The following is a 5,993-nucleotide window of genomic DNA, read 5'->3' as shown; positions in this document are numbered from 1 at the left end:
GACCCCTCTGGACGGGCCGCAGTAACTGCCGAGGGACCCCTCTGGACAGACTGTAATAATTGGTTAGAGACGAAAAAACTGCTGATGCTGGAATCCAAAGTAGATGAACAGGAGGTGAACCCACCCCCCTCACCCACTCTATCCTCTTCCCCTGATGGACATGTGGCACTCCACTCTCTGCACCATTGCCCGTTTATCTAATAAACCTGCTGACAAAGGCGGGACAGTGGTAGTCTGGAGGACAGACCCCTCAGAGGCCAAATGTCAACTCTCCAACACCATGTCCTACCTCCCCCTCAACCATGGCCCATCAAGCCACCATCTCTCACATTGTCCAAGACCTCATCGCTCCCTGTGACCCTCACCCACCCACCTACCACCTCCAGCCTTATAGTCCCCCAGCCCCGCACCGCCCGGTTCTACCTGCTCCCCAAGATCCATAAGCACAACCACCCCGGCCGACCCATTGTCTCTGCATGCTCCTGCCCCAACCAACACATCTCCTCCTACTTAGACTCCCCTTCCCCCCTTGGTCCAGGCACTCCCCACTTACATTGGGGACACGCCCTCCATCTCTTCGGTAACTTCCAGTTCCCTGGTCCCCAGCACTTCATCTTTACTATGGGTGTGCAACATGTCCATACCCCACAAGGACAGCCTATACGCCCTCAGTTTTTTCCCCTCCAACAGACCCATCCAGTTCCCCCACCCACCAATACTCTCCTCGACCTCACCAAGCTAGTCCTCACCCTCAAAACTTTTCCTTCAATTCTTCCCACTTCCTCCAAATACAGGGGGTTGCCATGGGCCCCAGCTACGCCTGCCTGTTTGTTGGTTATGTCGAATAGTCCTTTCTCAGTGTGTACACCAGTACTGTTCCCCAACTCTTCCACTGTTACATCGCTGACTGCGTCGGTACTGCATCCTGAACCCAGGCTGAACCGGAGCAGTTCATCTACTTGGCTAACAACTTCCACCCTGGTCCATCTCCAACACCTCCCTCCCCTTTCTTGAGCTCTCTGTTTCCATTTCTGGAGACAGTTTACAGTCTGACGTTTACTATAAACCCACAGACTTCCACAGCTACCTAGATTACACCTCCTCCCATCCTGTATCCTGCAAAAACTTCATCCTGTTTTCCCAATGGCTCCATCTCCATCACATCTGCTGTGATGTGGAGATGTTCCATTCCCAAGTATCCCAGATGTCCGCCTTTTTCAAACAACGCTCTCTCCCCGCCCCCGGCTCTGTCATCCAGACAGCCCTCCACTGTGCCTCCTCCATTCCCCGCTCCACAGCTCTTAACCGCCCCCTCGCTCCAAATATAATAAAGACAGGTCCCCCTTATCCTCACTTCCTACCCCACCAGCTTCCGCATGCAAAGTATCATCCTCAAACACTTCTGCCAACCCCAATTAGACCCCACCACCTGGAACATCTTCCACTCCCCACCCCTCTCTGCCTTACTCAAGGACCATTCCATTCGCCACTCCTTAGTTTGCCCCACACTCCCCAAAAACCACTCCAACACACCTGGTACCTTCCCCTGTAAAACCATAAAAGATGCAACACCTGCCCACACACCACCTCTCTCACCTCCATTCAGGGCCCTAAACAGCCCTTCCAGCTGAGACAGAGCTTCACCTGCATCTCCTCCAACCTTGTCATTCTGCTCTGAATGCAGATTGGGTCAATTTTAACACATTTGTTAGTTGCATCAGTGGTTGAAAACCTGCCCTCCAGGAGTTCTCGTGCTTATCTTTATCAAAGTGGTTTACATACCATTACAGTACAAAACTAGGAACAAGACTGCTGGACATGACAGACCGGACCATATAAATTCAGAGCAGGTCAGAATAACAGCGCTTCAAAAGAGGTTACACAGCACTGACAATGTCACCTAGAAGGGCGACAAAACGTTAGCATGAAAACCAGTCAGCTCGGTGAATCAACCAACAACTCCAATGAAGAAATTTATTTTTTCAGAGAGGCTGCTTATTATTTGTCACTTATCAAACCAATCATAAAATCCGCACTGCTGAATGTACTAACCATAATCTTTACGTTGCTTTTAGACTGGAATTCATGAGAAGGTTTGTGTCATTGCAGTCTATTTAGTGCTAAGTCTCCAAGCAAGGACTGCAACAGGGCATCCTGTACAGGGGTAGATACCTCTGACGGCAACCTCTAGATTTCTGTCACTCGTCCTATACTAATAGAGAACACAACCTTACTGTTATCACCACAGCCAAATGCCCACCCAGCGAAAGTGACAGTCACCATAGTCCCAGATAATGATACAGTCTGTTCTTTGATTAGAGGGAAGCAGCTACTCATAACTTTAACTTGAGGTCACCATACCTCAGGTTGAGAAGGCAGGGCCTGCGTGGTCAAGAAATTGAACTTGACAATCTAGAGATACCCATGGCCCTCTGACTCCATCCCCTCTCCCAACCCCACCTCCTATCATGTGTTCACTATACCTCCTGACCTTTTGCTCTCTGATGTCCTCAGCAAAGGTCTCAGTTTTATCCCTCTGAGTCCCCACCTTAATGAATTTTGGGCACTACCTGACGTTGAACTCTTCCATCACTTTCACCTCGGTGCCTGTTTCTTTGGACAAGAGTTTTCTCCCTGTCCCACAGATCCCTCCGCCCAGTTCTAACACTCTCCCTCCACCTGGACCCCTCCCTCTGGCCTTTTACCTGCCCTTGACCTGTTCATTGAGAATTGTTGACGTGACATTGATTGCCTCAGTTTCTCTAACACCCTCACCCATTCCAACCTATCTCCCATGAACTGATTACACTCAGTGCTCTGCTGACAAGGGTGGTGCTGTTCTTGTCTGGCAGACCGACCGATACATTGCAGAGGCTGAGCGCCAGCTCTCAGATACCTCCTCCTGTCTCCCCATGACCCCACCATGGAATATCAGGCCACCGTGTCCACAATGGTGACTAACCTCATGTCATCTGGTTGATTCCCACCACCATCCCCCGTGCCCAACTGCATCCAAGCCCATAGTCTCCCAACCCCGCACAGCTCACATCTACCTCCTTCTCAAAATCCACAAACGGGGCTGCCCAGGCTGACCCATTGTTTCTGCCTGCTCCAGCCCCACAGAACTCATCTCTTCCTACCTTCACTTGGTTTTTTACTCCCCTTGTCCAGTCTGTTCTCGCTTACATCCGTAAATCATCTGATGTTTTACATCCAGCTCCAGCCGCCTCTCTCCACCAAGGATGTGCAATCCCTTTACGCATCCATCCCCCATCAGGGCGGTCTCAGGGCTCTCTGCTTCTTCCTGGAACAAAGGCCTGAACCATCCCCATCCACCACCACCTTCGTCCGCCTGGCCGAGCTCATCCTCACCCTGAACGATCTCTCTTCTAACACTTCTCACTTTCTTCAGGTCAGAAGGGTGACCATGGGTATCTGTATGGGCCCCAGTTATGTCTGTCTCTTTGTCAAGTATGTGGAACATTCCTTGTTCCAGTCCTATTTCAGCCCCCAGCCACAACCTTTTCTCCCATGTATTAATGATATCATCAGTGCTGCTTCCCTCTCTCATTCGGAATTGGAAAAATTTATCAGTTTCACTTCCAATTTCTACTCCACCCTCACCTTCACCTGGGCCATCTCTGACTGCTCTCTTCCCTTCCTCAACATCTCTGTTTCCATTTCTGGGGATAGGCTGGTCACTAATATCCACTGCAAACCCACCAACTCCCACAGTTACCTTGAACATACATCTTCACACCCTGCTTCCCGTAAAGCCTCTTCCATTCTCCCAGTTCCTCCGTCTCCATTGCATCTGTTCTGATGATGCCAACTTTGACAAAGGGGCCTGTGAAATGTCTGCCTTCTTCCTCAGCAGAGGATTCCCCAGAACTGTTGTCGACAGGGCCCTCTGCTGGATCCAATCCATCTACCATACTTCAGCCCTCAGCCCTCACCCCTTCTCTTCCCTCCCACAATAGCGATAGGGTCTGCCTTGTCCTCACCTACCATCCCACCAACATCCACATCCAGAGGATTATTAGCTGCCACCATCAGACAAGGACTGTTCCCTCCTGGACACTCTGGCCCACTCTTCCTTCACTCCCCCCATTCCCCCACAGCACCTTCCCCTGCAACCGCAGAAAGGTGTAACACCTGCCCGTTTACTTTCTCCCTCCTCAGTGTCCAAGGGCCCAAACACACCTTCCAGGTGAAGCAGCACTTTACCTGCACTTCCCACAATCTAGCTTACTGCATTCGCTGCTCACAATGTGGTCTCCTGTACACTGGGGAAATGCAGTATAGACTGGGGGACCACTTCACAGAACATCTACATTCTGCTCACAAAAAAGACTCTGAGCTTCTAGTTGCGTGCCACTTTAACACACCACCATGTTCCCTGGACAACTTCTCTGTCTCAGGCTTGCTGCAGTGTTGCAACAAAGCTCAGTGCAAGCTGGACGAACAGCACCTCATTTTTCGCTTGGGAACTCTACAGGCTTCAGGACTCTATCAAGTTCAAACATTTTAGGGCCTGAGGCAACTTCTCCCATGTCCTTACCCCAACCCCCACCCATCAAGCCAACCAATTTCACACCCACACCCACACCCACCCCCACACGTCCATCCTGGAGGGGCAGCACCTCGTATTCTGCCTCAGCCCGATGGCCTAAACATGGAATTCATCAGTTTTAAAATCTACCACCCCTGGCCTCATTCCATGTCCAACCCTCGCTCTCATCCCCGCCTCTTTGACCTGACACATCCTGTCCATCTTCTCTCCCACCTCACTGACCAATCCCCACCTCTGTCGACCTGCACTCACCTATCACCATCCCACCTACCTTCCCCAGCCCCACCCCTCCTCTCTCTTTCTGAGCTCCCTTCCTCTCTCCCATTTCTGAAGAAGGGTCCCAACCCGAAACGTCAACTTTCCTGTTCCTCTGATGCTGCCTGGCCTGCTGTGATTCTCCAGCTCCACACTGTTAGCTCTGACTTCAGCATCTGCAGTTCTTGCTATCTCTTGTTATCACATAGTCTGCTATTACGCACAACCTGTTGTTAGTCCCTAATAGTGCCCATTAGCAGCTACTCATTCTCTCAGGCTGATCATTATCCACTCCTTTGTCCAACTGTTCTCTCTCTCTCTTTGGGCTCGATGCCTACCTATCGTTTACTCCTTACCTGCTCCCACCACCCTATCTTCTGCATAAAAACTAACTTTTTATTAGCTACCATCAGTTGTGAGAAAGGATCATTGGACCTGAAACGTTAAGTCTGATTTCTCTCCACAGATGCTGGCAGACCTGCTGAGAAAGCTGCATTCTGCAGCTCAACACTTACTAATCTACCCAGTAACTGATCAAACGAGAGATAAACTTGAGAATAAAAGCAAAATGCTGCAGATGCTGGAGATCTGAAATAAAAACGAAAAGTGCTGGTGAATCTCAGCAGGTCTGGCAACATCCATGGAGAGTGAAGCAAAGTTACTGTTTTGCGGCTGATATGAATCCGAAGAATCGTTGGCCTCAATGTTAACTGTTTCTTCCCTACAAATGCTGCTGGACCTGCTGAGTTTCACCAGCAAATAAACTGACTGCCCTGTGCTTTAATGAGAATTTAAACGGGTCATAGCTGGTGTGGTGCATACGGACTCAATTTGAAGAGGGAGCTTGCACTCATTCCTGGCTTGGAGAGAGACTGCACCCTGTAGAAATTAAACAAAGCAATGAACTATAATGTTCCGTTAAAGCTGAAACATGGCGAAGAAGATAATGGCCTTCAATGTTTACACTCTGTCACAAGTAACCACAAAAGAAGCAATTTTCCATTAATGCTCTGGGGTCTCTGTTCTGAGACACACTGGTTTAGCTCACTGTTCTGGAAGAACTATCTGACCAAGTTCCACACCCCCTCCCCACACACTCACACACACTGTCTCTCTCACTCTCTCAGTCATGCACCGCACCCCCCCAACACACACACATATACAG

General features: G+C 50.0%; 1 protein-coding gene across 1 annotated transcript in view; it reads left to right on the top strand.

Moving 5' to 3' along the window:
- Positions 1 to 5,993, top strand: part of ndufb7 (NADH:ubiquinone oxidoreductase subunit B7) — a 32,694-nt gene that overhangs the window by 21,720 nt on the left and 4,981 nt on the right. The gene's annotated exons all lie outside the window — the stretch shown is intronic.

Source organism: Rhincodon typus, chromosome 38 (genome assembly GCF_021869965.1).
Source record: "Rhincodon typus isolate 14 chromosome 38, sRhiTyp1.1, whole genome shotgun sequence".
In the NCBI taxonomy this organism is placed as follows: Eukaryota; Metazoa; Chordata; class Chondrichthyes; order Orectolobiformes; family Rhincodontidae; genus Rhincodon; species Rhincodon typus.
This window is presented reverse-complemented; position numbering and strand designations above follow the sequence as displayed.